Genomic DNA, 19,977 nt, shown 5'->3' on the forward strand with positions numbered 1-19,977 from the left:
GTTTCTTGTAACTATTGATCCTGTTTTACCATGTTTTTTTCTCCCCACTTTTACTCTTTTCAGTATTTACATCTTGATGTAAAGTTCATGTATACTCCTAAAAGTGTTTCTCTCAACACTACTGGTAAAATTCATAGCAATCCATTTTTAATTATTGGCTCCTAAAACATTTATCTGAGCATCTGAGATTATTTGCAAGAAAACTCTACAGGGGATAATCACAAAGGATTTCATGATATAAAGGATATATAACTCTGATGTTATGTTATTTATTTTAAATTGTATTTTTATTACCATTTATCCCCCTGTACCCTTTTCCACCTGCACCCCACCCCCATACTCACCGGACTCTTGTCCATGTATTTTAGAGCGGCTAGATTTGTTTATTTATTTATTTTAATTTAGTCACAGAGGCTTCAGATTGAAGCCTTTGCTTTTGTTGAAGAATGAAACAAACGTACAGCCAGCTTTTGAGAAACAGGAGGTAAGGAATTCAAAGCACGCATCGGTACAGGCCATGTCCCTGATTGCTTCTATCGATCCTGCCCCTCTGTGAATGATGTGTGAACACGTATATTTTGGTCTGGAGAGGTTCCAGTGAGATAAGAGAATATTTTCTGGAGAAGTCTCTAAGAAACCACAGGGCAGAGTGCTGCTGAATCCTTTTTCTGAGGATGGCATGGACAGCTGCCCGGAGATGGCAGCTGCCTTGGCCATCAGTCCCCGGCTGTCAGTCCAAGGCCTTTGTCTGCCAAGAGGTACCACGCTGCCCTTCACAGTTAAGGTAGATATCGTGGACCTGCCACCGGTAGAGTACGACCTTGAATTTTTTTTTTCCAGAAGTGGTGAGGAGTATACTCTGCAACAGAGAGGTCTTGTTCCCCCTGATTTCTCCATAACCAACATTCACTTGCAGAGGAGCTAGCTGCCGGTGGGGTTGCAATATAGTTTGCAGTCGTGCAGCCATGGAATACTCGGGATTCGGTACAGGTATTGGCTTGCCTGACCTAAGTGTTATTAGTGCTAATCTACTAAAATCGTAAATCCCATGGTAACATCTGGACACCACCATTAGATAGGTAGGTAGATAGACAGACAGACAGATAAATAGATGAATACATAGACTTGGTTTAAAAGAAGCTGAGCAGTTTTTTTCTCCAATAATTTATGACTCAGGGCTTTAAGTGTTTTACCAATGAACTTTCTCGCCTAATGACCACCAAATGGTCTATAGCCGACTAAACCGGATAGATCTATGAGGCCTATTTCAGTGCTGGGGACTCTCAGCACCCCAACTATTTCTGGTAATAAGAATAAAATATTACAAGGACTAAATATATAAAGAAGAGAGGCAAGATTGGTGTTTGAGGTTTAAGCCCTTCATAAATCTGAAGTCTCCCTGTGGTGTGTTCGTTGAGTGATTTAGAGTTGGAGGGATGATTGCGAAAAGTTAAGGAATTCAAGGCAACCTTCCCAAATTGAGATCAACATACTGGCTCATCTCCTGCGTCTTGGTTTGGGGAATATTTCCTTGTTTGTTTCTTTCCATTCCTCTCTTCTCTTTAAGTGTTTTCTGAAATCTTGAAGGCGTCATTAACAGCTTCTAATTGAGTGTTTTGACTGGGAAATTTATCTCTTTGGCAAAACTCAGCAGTTTGACACAAATGTTTTGACACAAACATCAGATGGTAGTTACCCCTGGGGATAGGTTTGCATGTTTTAGAAAAGAAGGGTGTACAGGGGTTTCCAAAGTTACCAGTAACATACTGTTTCTTAAGTTCTGTGCTGCGATTGTGTGTATCTGCATGTGCTTAAGGGTTTTTTTATGCAAAAAATTAAAGTGAGCCAAAATTTTGCCATGTTCACTTATGACCCATCATCTGTGCAGATATGACAGAGTCCCTGAGCTGCCTCAGTTGTTCGTCAGACTTAGGGATTTGTTAACCATCCACTTGCCATGGTCCATATTGTGCTGAACGGAATCAGGCAGGCACGAAAGGCAATGCTCTAAAAGGAAGATAAAAAGACATTTTTATACCATGGTAGCATTGAGAGAGAGGATCGAGGCTATTTTCTAGCATAGTTCCTTTATTAAATTGGCACCCTCACCCCCTTATATATACATACATTTGTATGTATTGGTGAGTGGAAACACAGGTCAGTGATCCCCTAAGCATTTGCCAGACACCGACAAACGCAAAAGGGCAGGAGGGGGGACCACAGACAGAGATTGTAACAGGCTGTCTGCTTAGACCAACATGTAATTATTCCTCCTGAAGGCAAAGGAGGAAATGACTCCAGTGTCTTCACTGGTCCATCCTGATGCCATTTAAACCTAGAAAACGTGGTTTTCATATCTTTCTGCTGTAAGCAAAGTGATTTATATGAATAAAAACTATACATTGTGTGACTAACAACTGCATGGATAATGCAAGTCATTTCATAGGTTCATTCCAGATGAATTAAATGGGTAGTAGAGCTGGGACTTGAACACTGCCAGGTACTGTCATGCGTATCTGCCTGTCTGTCTGTCTGTCTATCTACAGTCTTCCTTATAGGTCATGACTTTGAAAAGAAAGTCTAGCTTTCATCTGCAGTAAGACCAGAATATATTTTATCAATAGCGACCGGCTTACATCTGCTACACTGACTGGTAATAGCCATTTCATGAAGAACCTGTTAACTGGTTCATCCACCTGGGTAAACAGACTCGCAACAGCAACGTGTGCCTAGAAAGCGATAAGCAGAGAGTCAATTTTCAATAAATGTGGTTGATGGACTACAGGGCTAAAAAAGTTATCATCAAGTTTGATAAAATAAAGGCCATGAAGTTCATTTATTTAGAGCATTCTCTGATCACAATAGGGAAGCATGATGAAAAAATTTACCATGGATATAATTTTCAGGAGAAAGGGTATTCAGTTTAGCTGTTTGGTTTGGGGAAAGAATTTCAGGTATAGGGACCTCCTGGCCTAGCTCTCACCTGGATCATTTGTTTTGTTCCTTCAGTGGTGATCTTTTGATTGGAGTTAATTTGGGTGGAGTCACCCAGGACCACAAAAAAGGCCCTAGGTGCATGGAACCTTGCTGTCTGTCTTGTGTGGTTAGTGTGTTCTCTCCTGCGAAGGCTGATGATTCAATGTAGGAGGCTTCATGATACCGTGTTGGGAAGAATAAGGATGCCTTTTGAAATGATCAATAACGCTTCTATGTTTACAACTTTTAAGTCAACATAAATAATATATGCTTACTGCTTTATGGTGGTGGTTTGGGTATTATGTTATATTTAGAAAGTACTTTGCAGTCAATAAATAAATAATTTCTTGATAAAATAGTCATAAAATGGTATTGGTACTAAGCACCATAACAACAAAAACACCTTATTAATATAACTCATTGAAAATGTATGGATTTCACTATGGTCCAGTTGCTGTGATAAGCACTGGCAATCACAAGAATATAAACAAGTCCAGGTTAAGAAGAAAAGAACATTTCGCCTCAAGAATAGCATGTGGGATTTTTACAGATAAACATAGAGCATTAAGAGAGACATCCCATTTTGATGAAAATGATTTGGTTATTTTCATTAAAAATATGTTATTAATTTATGTTCTCTTACTAATATATAGTTTAAGTGTGTAAATTTGGAAAATGGTTGTTATAAGAAGATGGTGAACATTGAGGAAAATGAAGTCAAGATGTTCAGAAACTGTGTGTCCTTTTTTCTTGTTTTCTTTGTACCTTGTATCTGTTTCCAATACCTGTACTTGAGTTAGGCGATTTTATTTTAAAATTGTAAAGTCTATTGGAATACCATTAAAATGAGCACTTTTTTCCTGTTGAATTAGTTCTTAAAATTATTTTCATACTGGAAAAAGAAGTTAAGAAGCTCCTTAACTGGGTCTCAATGCAACATAGCTAAAAAAACTTGGAAGCCCTAGTTCTGACTGTACTGTATGTATCAGGTATAATCTTCCTCTCCTCTAAAAATTCAGATGAAGTTGTTATAAAAACCCAGCACTCATCTGATCCAAATGTGGATTCTTTAAAAATAGAGCTATGGTGAAGATTTAGCTCAGTTCTCATGATGAAACGTCTATTCAGTGTATTTTATATGTCAGGTATTGTTGGTAAGTCCTTGAAATACTAAGGCTAAGCAAGTTAAACTCCTTCCGAGTAGTAATTTGAAAGAGAGAGGTAGAAACAAACAATGTTGATATAGAATGAGAGAATTGTACAGTAAATGTTTTAGGAACAGAAAAAGAGAGGCACTTAGCCTAATCTTGGGGTGTAAGGAAATTGTCAGTGGTAATAGAAGCCCAACTCATGTGTTGAAGGGTGTGTGGGCAGATCGTGAAGGCAGCTAGCATGGTGAAGAATGCTTCAGGTAGAAGCGACAACTGAGCAGAAGCACTGAGGTGGGAAATCAAATGATGTGTGCAGAGTTACAAGCCTGTGGTGTTCCGGAGGCATGAAGTACAAAGCAATGAATAGCAAGAGATAAGGATGCAGACCTAAACTGAATCCTTGAATAAAAACTATTCCACTAATGATTTTGTTCACGTCTATTTGAGTGTGGAATATATTTTTAAGAAGAGACATTCTTTGGTTAGAAGTCTTTCAGTCTGTTTGAGGGACAAACAGGTGCTGCGCACCTACTATGTGCTGGGCATTGCTCTATAAGAAAGAAGAAGTAACAATGGCCTGGCTGGTGTAGCTCAGTGGATTGAGCGCGGGCCTGCAAACCACACGATAGGGGTTCGATTCCCAGTCAGGCCACATGCCTAGGTTGTAGGCCAGTTCCCAGCAGGGAACTCACAAGAAGCAACCATACATTGATATTTCTCTCCTTTTCTCCTTCCCTTCCTCTCTAAAGACAAATAAATAAAATCTTTAAAAAAAAAAAAAAGAAACAAGTAACAATGGATGGAATTGTCCTTGAGGAATTTACAGTCCATTCAAAAATTCAAGTGTGATGCAAATGATCAATTAAATGTGTATAAAATACTATGCGAATCAAAAGAAATGCATGTTTCCTTTTGCCTTGGGAGATCGGAAAAGGCACCTGAGGGCATTAACGGGGCTTAGATTGAAGAACGCACAGGGTCTGACTGAGGGAGAAAACATGGAGGGCTTCCTGCCAGGGACGCAGCTGGTACAAGGGCAAAAATCATGAAAAGTCGTGGGGGTTTTTTGGAGCTGAGGCCAAGAGGCAGATTTGGACTATGTTATGTGCATCTTACATTTCAAGTTGTAAAGGACTTCGCATAGATACGGGGGTATCCGCTAAGATTTTTCAAAAGACAGATAGAGGACCAGACTCTTGGTGAAGAGAAGATGGTCCAGGTGTAGGGCAGGTACCTCTCACATAAGGGTCCTTCAACCTACTACCTCCAGGTGGAAGGGAAGAGAGAGTCCTTCCTGCACCCACGTTCCCCATCCCTTCAGATGAACACGTTCAACAGGCCAAGGACTCATATTTGGGGAAGTGATCTGAACCCCATTCCTGACACGACAAGGATATGAGACTGCACTGGCCTTTAAGGAATTTTAAAGAGGTGTAAATTATTCAGCTTGAAGGTTACTATATTAATAAAGGTTTGAATTCAAGGAGCATCCTTTGCTCCAAGACGGAGAGATTCAGAGAGGAATCCAAACAAACAGGCCTTGCTGAAATTCCCCTTCCGTCCTATTACATTTCCCTACTGTTTGTCCAACCCAGTGCGAAAACCTGAGGCTGAACCTTTTCTTTTGGCCATTTATTTTATTACAAAGTCTTCCATGTTACATAAAACTTATATTCAATAAGTATGAACACTTCCTCCTGCTTAAAAAAAAACATAGGGATGGTCCATGGGGTCCTGAACTGGATTGGGAGAGAGTCATGCGGGGGGGCAGCAATGGGGAACCATTGGGACTGCTGATGAGCAGTGATGAGACCTGGGGCAAAGCAGGTGGACGGAGTAGGAGGTGCATCCGAAGATGCAGCGAGCAGGGAGCTGCAGATGTGGTTGGTCTTCTCCGGCTGTACCCCCGGCATCCAGCACAGTTCCTGGCCCAGTCTGTCCCCATTTAGTAACAGTTGTCAGCCAGCTTGGTGGTTTGAGACTCGTTGACATGTAAATATTTGTTGGCGAGGGAGGTAACATTTGGCTAGAGAAAGAACAGAACTGGATCAGATGAACATCGGGGAGGATAAATATTTAAAGGGGATACAGAAAGGGGGGACAAGTGACCAGACCCAGAAAATCCTATCATCCTAAAAGTTAAAAGTAAGAGAATTTCAAGACACAGAGTAATCAATAGCAGCCAGTGTGGCAAGGAGTCAGTGGGGAGGGGCAGGGAAAACAGACGTTTGGATTTAACCATTAGAAGTTACTATGTGTAGCATGGGCAGTGGGCTGGGGTGGTTTTAATCATTTGAGAAGTTCATTATTCTTGCCCTTCATGCTCAAGAGCAGGCTGGACTAAGTATGGTCCGTGCACTTGTGTTCAAACATGAACAAGCTGTTACTGTTCTGCAACAAGTTCAAAGATTTAAAATGTGTTGAAAAAATCTCGAGAGCCATTTTAAATTGCCCCACCACATGCAAGACACAGTCCGTGGGCTCTTCCTGGAAAGTTGTTGAACTGAGTCCCCACTGGCGTGAGCTGTGTCTGTGTGACCCTCTGCAGGGTCAGGTGTCAGGTCATGGCCTACTGACAAAAGTCAAATGACCAGCAAAAGCCTACTCAGACCATTTGAGCCTCAAACAGATAGTTTGAGATGTATTATGTTCTAGAACAATGCTAAGAGTAGGAAAATAATGAATATATTTCACTTGATTCTTTTGGAGTNAATCTCGAGAGCCATTTTAAATTGCCCCACCATGCAAGACACAGTCCGTGGGCTCTTCCTGGAACGTTGTTGAACTGAGTCCCCACTGGCGTGAGCTGTGTCTGTGTGACCCTCTGCAGGGTCAGGTGTCAGGTCATGGCCTACTGACAAAAGTCAAATGACCAGCAAAAGCCTACTCAGACCATTTGAGCCTCAAACAGATAGTTTGAGATGTATTATGTTCTAGAACAATGCTAAGAGTAGGAAAATAATGAATATATTTCACTTGATTCTTTTGGAGTGTTTAGACTTTCTCCTTCTTGTGTATAGCTTCCCTTTACCCCCTTTTTTGTGCTTTCCTGCCCTAGCCTCTTCCCCCCGGAGGTACATTCTCTGTTTACAACCATGAAGGGCTTTCCTAAAGCCATTCAATTGGCATGCCTACCACTTTCCTGTGCCCTGGAAGTACATGCACTGTGCTAGGGTCATGGGAAATGTGTGCTACAACCCAACATTTTTATTACTAACAGGGAACATCCACCGGTGAAAAGGGGCCAGTTAAGGGATCCCAGAAATTTTTTTTAAAAGCCCAAGAATAAAACTCTAGTGCTGTAATTCAGAGAAAGAGTCTTCTAAAGCAGCTTCATAAAGGAAAATGCCCTGACGGTTTCCCCCTGGGTCAACGCCGACTCTGTTCTGGGGTGGTTATCCCTGAATGTATTTATGCTTCTCCTACCAAAGGGTCTGTGAAACCAGATTGGAACAATAGCCATGCTGTAATTCCTTCCACATGCAAGAGCACGTGCCTAGTGCTGACAGGAGACTTTGCAAGCTACGTGGTATCACAGGCTGAACTTGCAAGTTTGGTAGATTGCTCTTTTATTGTCCCATCTTCAGAGATTCAGTGTTACAAGGACACTCCCCGAGGTAATGGCAGTACACTGTAGAGGTTTATGAGCCAAGATATACATCAGAAAGGATTTTAATAAAGCTTGACAGATATATTGCATTAATAGTGCCGACACAGTGGAGCAAGACTGACGTAGGGAGAGTGACATATTGGTATTTTCTAAAATGAGGTATTAGGTCATACAGATATTTGATTATAAGATATATGGAGGGGATATATTATTACATACCATAGATTTTCTCCATTGTTATCTTTGTGATTACAAGCAAGGGTCATTCCCCTTCACCTATGTGCATTTTACCTGTTCATCTTGGTGAGTGATATTCAGTGCAAACTCAATGGGTGAATCCCAGAGGGTTAGAAAATAGCAATTATTCCACACCGTATCAAAAATCTGTGTTTTCTTGTGTCTAGATGAAATAGTCAAGAATGTAAATGGACAGTTCACAGTGTCAGGAATAGGATAATAGTGACTTTGACATTCAGATGTAAGTAAAACTGTGGCCTAAATCAATAGAGACTTCAAGTTAACATCCTTGACACTGGCATAAACAGATTTTTTGTGAGATTTTATTCATTTATTTTTAGAGAGAGGGAAAGGAAGAGAAATATCGATTGATGGTCTCTCACACACCCCAGGCATGGAAACCCTGTCTGGGAACCGGGCCACAACCCAGGCATGTGCCCTGACTAGAAATTAAACCAGCGACCTTTTGGTGTACAGACCAATGCCCACCCCACTGACCTATACCAGGCAGGTCTGGCATAAACAGATTTTTAAAAATTCATTTTCACCCTTGAAGAAATGTTCTGTATGTCAAAAATGTACCTGTCGTATTTAATACTCAGAAGATAGCAGGATTTTATATCAAAATGTTGTCCTCATTAGTTCATATTACCAAACAGGCCAGGAAGGCAAACTTTTCTGTGTTCATTTTGTATAGAATTATGACAATGAAAAATGTTCACTCGACATTTAAAGCTTTCATAAATATGTTAATTATGAAAACATTATTATTTTGCATATTGCTTTCATAGTACGTACGTACAAATCAGTCTCTCCACAAAGAAATCCAGTTGTTTATACATAAGGGTTGCCAAAACTTTCTTCATTTGCTGGCTTTCTGAAAACGCATCTTTTACTAAAAATATTTGAGGCAACATTTATTTACTGGTTTTCAATAAACATGGATATATAATTTAGTAAGAAATAAAAGGTTATAGTGATTTTAAAAATTGCAGAGAATCACACATTCGGGAGAGTTCCTCTTTCTTTTTTCTCTTAAAATGTTCAAATTAGAGGCTGGGTCAAGGAAAATTCAACTGTGCTTGGAATACAGCACTTTATGGAAAAGACAAATCAAAAGAAGTTCAAATAAAAATCTCCACTCTAGCTTACATCACCTAAATACCTGTTTTTCTTGGTGGTCAGAAAAATAATTCTATGCAATGTTTTATGCATATCTCTTTCTTACTATAAAAATCAATCAACCAAAAAGAAAAGAATGTTGAAAATGTAGAAATGTAGAAATATAGGTGAAAATAAAATAATCCTGAATTTCCATTATCCAGAGATAACATGTCAAAACTTTGTTTCTAGTTTTTTTTGTACTTATAATACATTTTATATTGTATATAACTAGATCACGTGACATGCTTAATGTTGGGTTCCACTTTTTTCAGTTTAAAATGGTAAGTATTTTCCCACCTCAACTGCAGTTTTTTTAAATCACTCTTATTTCTTAAACATTTATTTTATACCCCCACATATTTGTTTGCTGCCAGTATCAATGGGGATTGTTCACCAATGTCAATTCCTGGACATTCTTGCTAAGAGAAGTAAACCTCTGTCTTAAGTGGTTGACCTGTATGTGGGTGTTCACCTGAACCTATTATGCACCCAAAAGTCTGTCAGAGTTCTAAAATGTCCTTATCACACATTTAACTGTTTTAACTTCTCAGAAAATTTATAAACACTCCACACATTTACATGCATTAAAAGCAGATTTTTTTCAAAGGGGAGAAACAGTGTAGACGTAAGTGGAGTTAGGGATGAGGCTGGTGAAAATGCGTTTAATAGAATGCCCTGGACCGTACTCATCAATAGACCGGAACCCTGGGTGGAATCCCAACTGCACACTGGTGCACCTTGGTCCCAAATGGCAAGCAGACGTGTTTTATCTGGCATGAATTCTCTAAGTGTTCAGATAATGTTGTAAAATTGGGAGGATTAACATAAAAATGTGGATTTCTACAACTTCTTGGACAATGGTACTACCTGGGCATGTGTTCTGCCTGGTAAGAATGAGCTGGAGTTAAATAGTGTTTGTAGACTGAGTTTTGTGTACCTTGAACATGCATGTTGCAGGTTGAAACACGTGTTTACCCCCAGAACTGGCTTGGTTCTGAAATTGATGTTGCTCTCTCTCTATCACAATCATCGGCTTTTTTCATATAATAGAGAAGCAACTCTCTGAACCCGTCTTCATTAAAAATGAAAAATAAGTAGGGCTGTTTCAAGAAAAAATGCTAAAAATAGTAAAGATCATTTTTGTAAGACTAGAATATTCTAAATATTTAATATGCAAATAGTATCTGTTTAATACATACAGTCAGTGGGCCTCATGCATGGTTATTAACTCCCTAGCAATTGAATTTGCAAACCCTCCGTTAAACTTTCTATGAGGCATCGCTAAGGAGTAAACATCATTCTCTAATCAAGTAAAAGCAAACTGATAGCTAAGAAAAAAATCTCTACTACTCCTGACTTTGTGATCAGGAAAGCACTCTTCCCTTTGATGTCCTACAGGACATCCTTACAATGTATACAGAGAGAAGCTCCCTCCTGATGAATGAATGGGACCTGAGCAAGCACAGGCCCAGACTTGTCCTGATCAGTGTCGTCATAACATCATCAGCATGATCCAATTGTCTTCCTAACGTGAATGGATACTAACAGCTATTGAGTACTTGCCAGCCACCAGGCTAAGTGCTTGCACACAGTGACATGTAATCCTCATAACAAACCTAGGAGAGAAGTGAAGTTTCTATCTCGTTTGTTAGGTACGGAACCGGTAGCCTGGGCTGTAAATCCACACTGCCTCTCACAGATGAGGCTTTTGTCTTTGAATGTAGCAGCCTGGCATCTGGCAGCGTTGCCCGATGGGAATGTGGTGGGAACCGCATCTGTAGTTTAAAATTCTCTACGAGCACATTAAAATGAAAAGAAAGAAGGGACACTAAGTTTAGCAATAAATTTCACGGAACCGAACACATCCAAAACGTTGTCATTTAAGTATGTCCCTCCAATGTTGCTGTGTATTGGGTGCCTCCAGCAGACCTCGGTTTTGGACCTGCTATATTTCACAGTCCCAGGAGCCACGCGTGGCTGGTGGCTGACATTTACACAATATAGATGTGCCATTTTAATGCCGTATCTTTCTATTTAAAGTATAGAACTTTAGGAACTCACACCAGGAAGTCTGAACTCTTGTGTTTGATTATTTAGGTGGTTTTCCTCGTTACAAGGAAAATAGAGAAATCCTCTGTCTTTGTGTAATACGTTTTGGACCCTGACTGGAACTCTGACCTAAATAATGAGACACTTTTTAAAGAGATTTGTTCTTTCCCGTCCCTCAAAGTCCCAGCACGTGGCGCTACTGGTGTCCCTAAGTGTAAAAAACATCAGGAAGGTTGTAAATCACCACAGATGAATTAATCTGTGGCTTTCAACCCTCCCTGGGGTGGTGGATGAGACAAATGAATGCAGGAATTGACAAGTGCCTGTGGATGCCAACATCCAGAGTAGACAAGATACACGCCCACCTAATTGTTATGGGTGGGGGACACTGGGCTCTTAAAAATGGGTCTTCATGTTCATAAAGCTGGCTCGCATCACTACATCAAACAACTCAAAACCACCTGACTCACTTGTGTTCAGAGAGATTTGTGTGTATTTCCACAATCTTTTGGTAAAGAAGCTATTTTTTCAGGTAAAAGCACTGAAGCATCAGTTCTTTTAGGTTTCTCACAAAACATTTAAGCACATAGTTTTTAAAAGACATAGAAAATTCAGTGCGTTTCTTCGTGGGTGCATGAAGTGACGCATGAGGGTTGACGAAGCCAACAACGTTCACCTTCCCCCAGTGCCTGGCACTGTTAGAAAAGAGCTTATCACGAAGGGAGCCTATTCAGTGAGTCCTCTTGCGATCCTGCTGACGCCCATCCCCACCCTGACTTGTCATCGGTGGGGCTGCCCTTGTGAGGCAGAGAAGCAGACCAACCTGGCAGGGGCCCCTAGCTCCGAGACAGCCTTCGCATTCTGGATATAGCCCCCTGGGTCATAAAACCATAGTGCCCGAGGGCTGACTTTACACTTATTTTCTAATTCTATTCATTAAATTAATTTAGTATATGTAAACTAATTTAGTGTGAGACTGAAAACCATTTGCCTCAGGAGAGCCCAGAATATTAGGTTAGTTTTTTGAGCACAACTTTGACTCAATTTCAGGGAGGCAGGCAATTCAAGGGCAACAACCCTATAATTTTAGCTACACGGTGTCATTTTTTTCCTTTTCTTTCCATTGCTGAGTCAAAAATGAATTTGAGAGATTACAAATATGTAAGAACATTGCCAATGGAGAGATAGTTTGTAGATCACTTCCTTCCACCCAATTCTTATTCCAACATCCGCAATTGCATTTCCTGTTTGATGCTCGAGGACCCTGACAACTAATGTATCAAAAACTGAGCTTCCTAATTTGAAGCAGTACGATTCGCTTTGTAGACTCATTAGGTCTTTTGCTTTCTGCGTTGCCTCCATCTGTATTTCTCCCATTTCATTGCCTCAGTTTCTGCTGAAATCTCAACTCTGATCCTCTGTACTTTCTTTCAGGCATCCTAAGAGCATGGTCGTCACATCCGATTTTAATCAAGTCCTGTTCATGAATCCCAGCAGTGTTTCACTGGCCAGTGACTCCAAGACCCTGGAGTGTTGACAGTGCTTTGCTTTCTTGGTAGATACATACTTGAAATGGCAGATTCCCATCCACAAGAGAGACAGGGCTGAAGTCGGTAGCCTAGCCAACAGTCTTCAATTTCTCTCTCCCTTGCTGCCTTGTATCATTTAGTCCCAACTTATTATCCAGTTTCATTCAAGCAAATTTATTCAAGCTTTGCCCACATGAAAGTTTTCATAACAGTTTCTTTATCTGCCATGCCTTTCTCCCCATCCAATCAGCTCTTCTTCCTTGCTCAAAACTTGCTAAAACCTACTTGTTGACCCTTCTAATATCTCCAGGAAGCTCCTTATGGCCTAGTCTGTTTTTCATCTTAGTCTCTTTTTGGAACCTCTGTACTGTGCTTTTACCATGTTTCATGGAGCTCTTCCTATGTTGCTTTGAAGTATCCATATTTACCTACATGATCGACCACTTCACCCTGAAGACTAACTTAGTGCCCATGGAAAGAATGTACCTTCTATCTTTAATATTCCTCAAAGCAAGCTGTAGTGGAATCTGGGTACAGTAGCCATTGAATTAATATCATCGCTGCTCTTCTATTATTTTTTCCTTCCTTCAGTCTTATCGTGAGTGGAATGGTGGGGAGGGGTAGTGTCTGTAAGAGACATAACATCTCCAACTTTATGGTAAATAGTGTCCTAAATTTTTCATGGTTTTAGAAAAGGATGTAATGTAAGTCCTTCTAAAATTCTACCTCTCCCACCAAAAAAAAATTTTTTAATCAAATGCTCAGTGCATGTGGTTACCCAACAGAACTGTAGCTCCATTCTACATTAGTTGGAACATCCATGCAGAAAGACACCGATGACAACTAAAAGATTAATGACTGAGTATAGGCTGAGAAGCCAAGCATTTCCTTAGCAATCACCTAGACAATGTATCAATAGTAGCTTGAGATCTGAAGGGTAATGAGTCTTCATTTGGATTCAGACTTCTAAAATATCTACAACTATATCATCTATCTATATGTAGATATAAATATCTACAGTTTCCCAAGTTACTGCAGCAACTCTTCTTTCACTCCTGTTTTTCTTTTGTCTTCAAACTCATCTATGGAAAGGCTTCTTGGCTACATGATCACAATTTAATTGAACGAATTGTCGGTGGAGAGAAATGTGGTTTCACAGTCTTCAAGCCTCACCACTGTGGATTTGTTTAAGTGTGGTTAAATAGAAGGGGAAGATGTGCCAAGGTGCTGAGATCTGAGGAATATTTTTGCTATGTGTTTTAAGAATGATTAAAGAGAAAGGAAAGGCATGAAAGGAAAAACAACTAATCTCTTCTGTAAAGTGCTCACATTGTGCATTTACAATTAAGCTGTTCTGATTTCTGTAGTTAAAATAATTTCCTCTGAGGGGACTTACTAGTTCATGTCCAGGAGTTTAAAAAAGGGTTGTTGTCATGAATGAACAATTGAAAGGAAGGTCTTATTCATGTGCTTTAGCTCCTATGAGAAATCTTTGAAAGCAAACCAGGCATGACAAAGACAATCAGTAAGGTTCACCAGGGGTCATTTTAGCAATCCATGAGATATGCCAACTCACGCGTATATTCATTCCTTCATTCAGCAAGCGTTTATTGAGCACTGAGTCTTTGGCAGGTGCAATGGGTACAATGATGAATGAAGCCTAGCCCTGCCCTGGAAGAGCTCCCATTCCAAAGGGTGTCCCAGACAGATGACTAGTAGGGGGTGGTAAGTGCTAAGACTCATGAATGCATGGATCATAAGAATGTAGGTGTTGACATCTGTTCAAGATGGAGACCGGTAAATACACTTCACCTCCTCACACAACCACTGAAAGAATACAAGTAGACTTCAAAACAAATAACACCCAGAACTGTCACAGAATCGAGCTGTATGGAAGTCCAAAACCAAGGATTTGAAGAAGCCACATTCACCCAGATGGGTAGGAGGGGCAGAGACATGTGGAGATGGGCAGAAAGGTGGTGGTAGCCAAACAGGCATTCCCACATTCACATGTGGTGGATAAAAATCTGGAGGGATACCTTAGGAACAAGTCATCTCAACCCCAGGCCAGACTGCACAGCACAGGGTTCCAGCACCAGGAAGATAAATCACCATAACTTCGGGCTGTAAAAACCACTGGCATTTGGGACAGTAGCACCAGGGCAACAGCTGGAAGGTCACCAATTGCAAAGGGCGAGTGTCGGGCAAACCTCCAGAGGCCAGCCAGTAGCACTGTACTCTCTCTGAGCCCTCCCCCTACACAAAACCACAAACGTGTGAGCCAGGGTACCCCACCCTGGTGATTACTTAATGTTCTGCCCCACACAATTTACTGGTGCCTTTTCTACACTAGGCCATACAACTAAGACAAGGAGTCAAAACAGTTCTACCTAATACACAGAAACAAATACACAGGGAGGCCTCCAATTTGAGGAGACAAGGAAATATGGATCAAATGAAAGAAAATAACAAAAAGCCAGGAAAACAACTAAACAAAATATAGATAACTAACCTATCAGATGCAGAGCTCAAAACACTGGTGATCGGCATGGTCAAAGAACTCACTGAATATGGCAAGAAAATAAAAATGACCCAGGAAGAAATGAAGGTTACACTAAGCACTAAATGAAACAAAGAAGAATCTACAGGGGACCAACAGTGGAAGGGATGAAGCTGGGATTCAGATCAACTATTTGGAAGAAATAAGCATTCAACCAGAACAGCAAGAAGAGAAAATGAATTGAAAAAAAGAGGATAGTATAAGGTGCCTCTGGAACATCTCCAAACATAACCAACATCCAGATCATAGGGATGCCAGAAGGAGAAGGAAAAGAGCAAGACATTAAAAACCTATTAAAAATAATGAAAGAAAATGTTTCTAACTTGGTGAAGGAAATAGACATACAAGTCCAGGAAGCACAGAGAGTCTCCAACAAGTTGGGCCTAAAGAGGACCACACCAAGACACATCAAAATTAAAATGCCAAAGGTTAAAGATGAAGAGAGAATCTTAAAAGCAACAAGAGAAAAGCAGAGTTGCCTACAAAGGAGTTCCCATAAGACTATTCACTGATTTCTCAAAAGAAACTTTGCAGGCAAAAAAGGGACTGGCAAGAAGTATTCAAAGTAATGAAAAGCAAGGGCCTATAACCTAGAATATTATATCCAGCAAAGCTATCATTTAAAATGGAAGGGCAGGTAAAGTGCTTTGATGTGGACACTGGCCAACAGTGTCCAAGTCATTATGGGTGAAATGAGACATTCACATGGACTACTGAGTCTGGTGGAGGAAAAGGGACAGCATGGCTTCTCTCAAGGGGAGCAAAAGCCAAGGCCCTTGCCTTGACCGGCCTTTAATGGGTTTCTCCACACGTTAGGTGATCATCCTAATTTACTATCCACAGGTTGCTTTAGGTGATTACCTTTTCCAGAAAACAAAGGAGCCAATGTTGCTAATCACATCACAGAAGAGGGATATTTGCAAATGAAAAGGGCAAAAGTGGTTGAACTGGACTATCCTTGGAAGGTTTAGCATGGATTTTAGGAAGTTACTTTGCAGTAAATGTTTGCCACAAATTAGAGTGAGGGAGTTTTTAGCAAAAGCAAGATTCAAAGTGGCCTAGGCACATTGCAGGCCTGATTCCTCACAGGAGAACCCATCTGTGGGTGTGGGTCCTGTGCATCTCTCAGTGGAAGCTGGGCCCATGCCACACAGAACGGTCTCCCACAGTGCTTCCCAGACAATGTAAAGCTAGATGAATTCATCATCACCCAGCCACTATTACATGAAATGTTAAAGGGACTTATTTTTAAAAAGGAAGATCAAAACTGTGAGCATAAAGTGGCAACAAATTCACTACTATCAACAACTGAATCTAAAAAAAGCAAACTAAACAAACAATCAGAACAGGAACAGAATCATGGTATGGAGGTCATTTGGAGGGTTATCAGCTGGGAGGGTGAAGAGGGAGAATGGGGGAAAGGTGCAAGGATTAAAAAGCACAATTGGCAGTTACAAAATAGACAGGGGGAGGTTAAAAACAGTATAGGTAGTGGAGAAGCCAAAGACCTTATATGCACAACCCATGGACATGAACTAAGGGGGGATTACTGGAAGGAAGGGGGTACCAGGCAAAAGGGGCAAAGAGGGAAAATTGGGACAACTGTAATAACATAATCAATAAAGTATATATTTTTAAAAAGAGTGTAAGTGTCCATTGACAGAAGCTCATCCCAAGACCTTTTTTGCTTTACAATGAAGTATTTTCCCAGTCATCAATTTAGCTTCAACAGAGGTATCAGTGGAGATATGAAGACTCGCTGCTTACTTATTTAGAAGATAAAACTACATAAATGATTAGTAAATTATTATTGTTTAGGTACAACTTACAGATTACTATAACTAGGAACATTTTATTGTACTTTCTTATATAAGTATAAAATGTGAATACACACTATACCACAAACATAATATTAATGTCACGTAGGGGGAAAAGTAAAGAGAGAAAGAAGCTCAATGGGTATGATCTAGAGCTCCATAGACCAAGAATAGGAGACAGAGATAACCAGGACTGAATTATTACTTTGAACCTAATTGTCTAAATGCGTTCATTTCCTTCCTCCTTGGTGGAGTCAGTTGGAGTAGATAAAATGCTTTATGGGGAGTGAAATTCCCCATATGGCAATTATTGGGGTTATAGATACACAACCAAAAAACTAAGATATATATGTATACACATACACATACACACATACACACACACACACACTCTGGACTTTACCTCTGGACATTTAGATCTGTGTGGAAAAGGGCTGGTCTCGTAACCCAGTGGCAATTACTTTGAAAGCTGCAGGCCTTACTGCCCTGTGTAGCATGCCCCTAAGTGGCTTTTTGTTTTGGTTTGTTTTTTTTTCATGTGGCCTGGGAATCTATCCGTCTGCTACTCCTGATTGTAAGTCATGTAATCGGTCTCACCTGTAATTCGGGGATGATAACAGCTTACTGTTACTCTTTGTTAAATCAGGTTTTTGCACATTTCACAAATCACTTCAAATTCCAAATGCACTCTCAAGCAGTAGGGTACCTGCATGCCTAAATGAGTTTCCGTGGGCCTCGTAGAATTAAACTTGTGCGTCGAGCAGTTTCAGGCACCTTCGTCTTCCATGCTGTTTTCTTCCACAATTCGTTATCGGAATTTTGGCACTCACGATGTTTTTCATGTTAATGGTATTGCTGCCAGAAATAATGGATGCCCTGCTGAAGCGATGGCATTGACAAGGTTTCCTACTGAAACCCACATTTGGTGGGCACGTGTCCTAGAAGAGCTGGCACAGCACCTTGTTAAAGGGCGCGGTGCCACCTAAAAGGAAATGCGCCAGAGAAGTGGTCCTAGAAAAAGTCAGCTGGAGGTGTTCACGGACGAGCTTCAGGCTGTCGGGAGGAAAGGGAAGCAAATACTCTCATGACAATATTTTGCTTTTTTAACGCACAAGTTCCCATTGATGACCTCACTTTTCAAAGATATCTCAGGATGGCTGGCGTACTCTTTTGCTAACTTGGAAGAATAAATTTCAAAATTTGGTGGCATCATAAAGTTGCAGAACAGCATAATGTTTAGATATTAATAAATGTTTGTATTTATGCTAGTTGGTGAAATCCGTATTCTCTTGGCTTAAGTGTGTCACAGCACACGGTCAGCTGGCTTTCGTGTGTGGAGTAGAATGAGTAGGGACTGTTGTTTCTCTACTGCTTCTTACCTGGTGACATTTTCTGAGTTCCCTCTGCTGTGGGGTGAGGATGATGACAGGGGGGAATGAAGGATGGTTGCATGACAAAGAAATATGAGAAAAGTGGTTAACCGAAGTGAGTTTACGTACTTAAAATTATTAGGTGATGTTAAAGATTTATGTAAAAATTAAACGAAAGATACTGCAAAGCAGTCAACAATAAAACCCCCCAAAGCAATTATCAGTATAAAAAATGGTAATTTTCTGTGTTATGAATAAGGTGATCCAAACTGTATCTACTTTGAGGAACAGACTTTCCATATTTGCACTCTGGCCTTAGGATGCACTGAAACAGACTTCTGCAAACAAAGGAAAACACACTGAAGTCAACTTTTCTCGTGTTTTCTAACTATGAGTGCAGTATTCTTTGGAAATACATGCGTTCCAGGCTGTGTGTAAGGTGCCCATGGGGCTGAATCCCAACTGCAGTGCAAACACCTGCTCAGTGAAAGAACAACGAGAATCGGTCATCTTGTAAGAGAGAATTTGGTCTCAGAGAAACCTGAAGTTTAGTAGACATCACACTCTGTTCTTTTCTTTAAATACCCTCTAAACAATCAATTAAAGCCGAAAACAAGTAGTTCAGATAGTGTCACAATTTCTACTGGACAATTTCAAATTTAGTAAGTCATGGTCCAGTATTTCTAAAATAAATGCCAGCAGTTATTTCTAACCAAGAGTCTGTAGGATGAGGTTGAAGGTAAAGACTCTCTTATTCATCAGTCTCTTTACTGGTCCAATTAATAATGGAAAGCCACTGGCAAGGGAAGATTTCTTTCTCACAAACTCAATTCTTGTACGTGCCGTTTTATTATTGATTGTACTTGAGAACAGCCTGTGCTTCGGTTACTTGAACTTTTATTGTTCCCTGAGTGTTGACTTCAAAATTATATTTCTTCTCTATTTAATCTTTCGCAAGAGTCTGATCCATTTTCCAACCTAAATGGTGCCTCACTCTCTCGCTGATTGGCTAGTCTTTCCCAGAAGAGAATTGCTTTCTGCTTACTATTAAGGTCTACTTTGGTTTTTTTTTTTTTCAATCTTTTTATTTAATTATTTTTCAAGTACAGTTTTCTGTCTATTACTCCCATCCCGTCCCACCCCCCATCCTCCCCCCTCCCTCCCATTTCCACCCTTCTCAGTTGTTGTCCATGTATCCTTTATATAGGTTCCTCTAAATCCCTCCCTTATTTCCCCTGAAATTCCCTCCCCTCTCCCCTCTGGTCACTGTCAGCCTGTTCTCTATTTCAGTGTCTTTGGTTATATTTTGCTTGCTTGTTTGCTTTGTTGTTTAGCTTCCTGTTAGAGGTGAGATCATATGGTATTTGTCCTTCAACACCTGGCTTATTTCACTCAGCATAATGCTTTCCAGTTCCATCCATGTTGTTGCAAAAGGTAGGAGCTCCTTCTTTCTTTCTGCAGCATAAAATTCCATTGTGTATATGTACCATAGTTTTTTGATCCATTCATTTACT

General features: G+C 40.3%; 1 protein-coding gene across 1 annotated transcript in view; it reads left to right on the forward strand.

Annotated features, from left to right (window-relative positions):
• GPC6 (glypican 6) overlaps positions 1-19,977 on the forward strand; it is a 1,021,374-nt gene that overhangs the window by 508,088 nt on the left and 493,309 nt on the right. The gene's annotated exons all lie outside the window — the stretch shown is intronic.

This window comes from Sturnira hondurensis, unplaced genomic scaffold (genome assembly GCF_014824575.4).
Source record: "Sturnira hondurensis isolate 20B ecotype Veracruz unplaced genomic scaffold, ASM1482457v3 Scaffold0009719, whole genome shotgun sequence".
NCBI classification, from domain to species: domain Eukaryota; kingdom Metazoa; phylum Chordata; class Mammalia; order Chiroptera; family Phyllostomidae; genus Sturnira; species Sturnira hondurensis.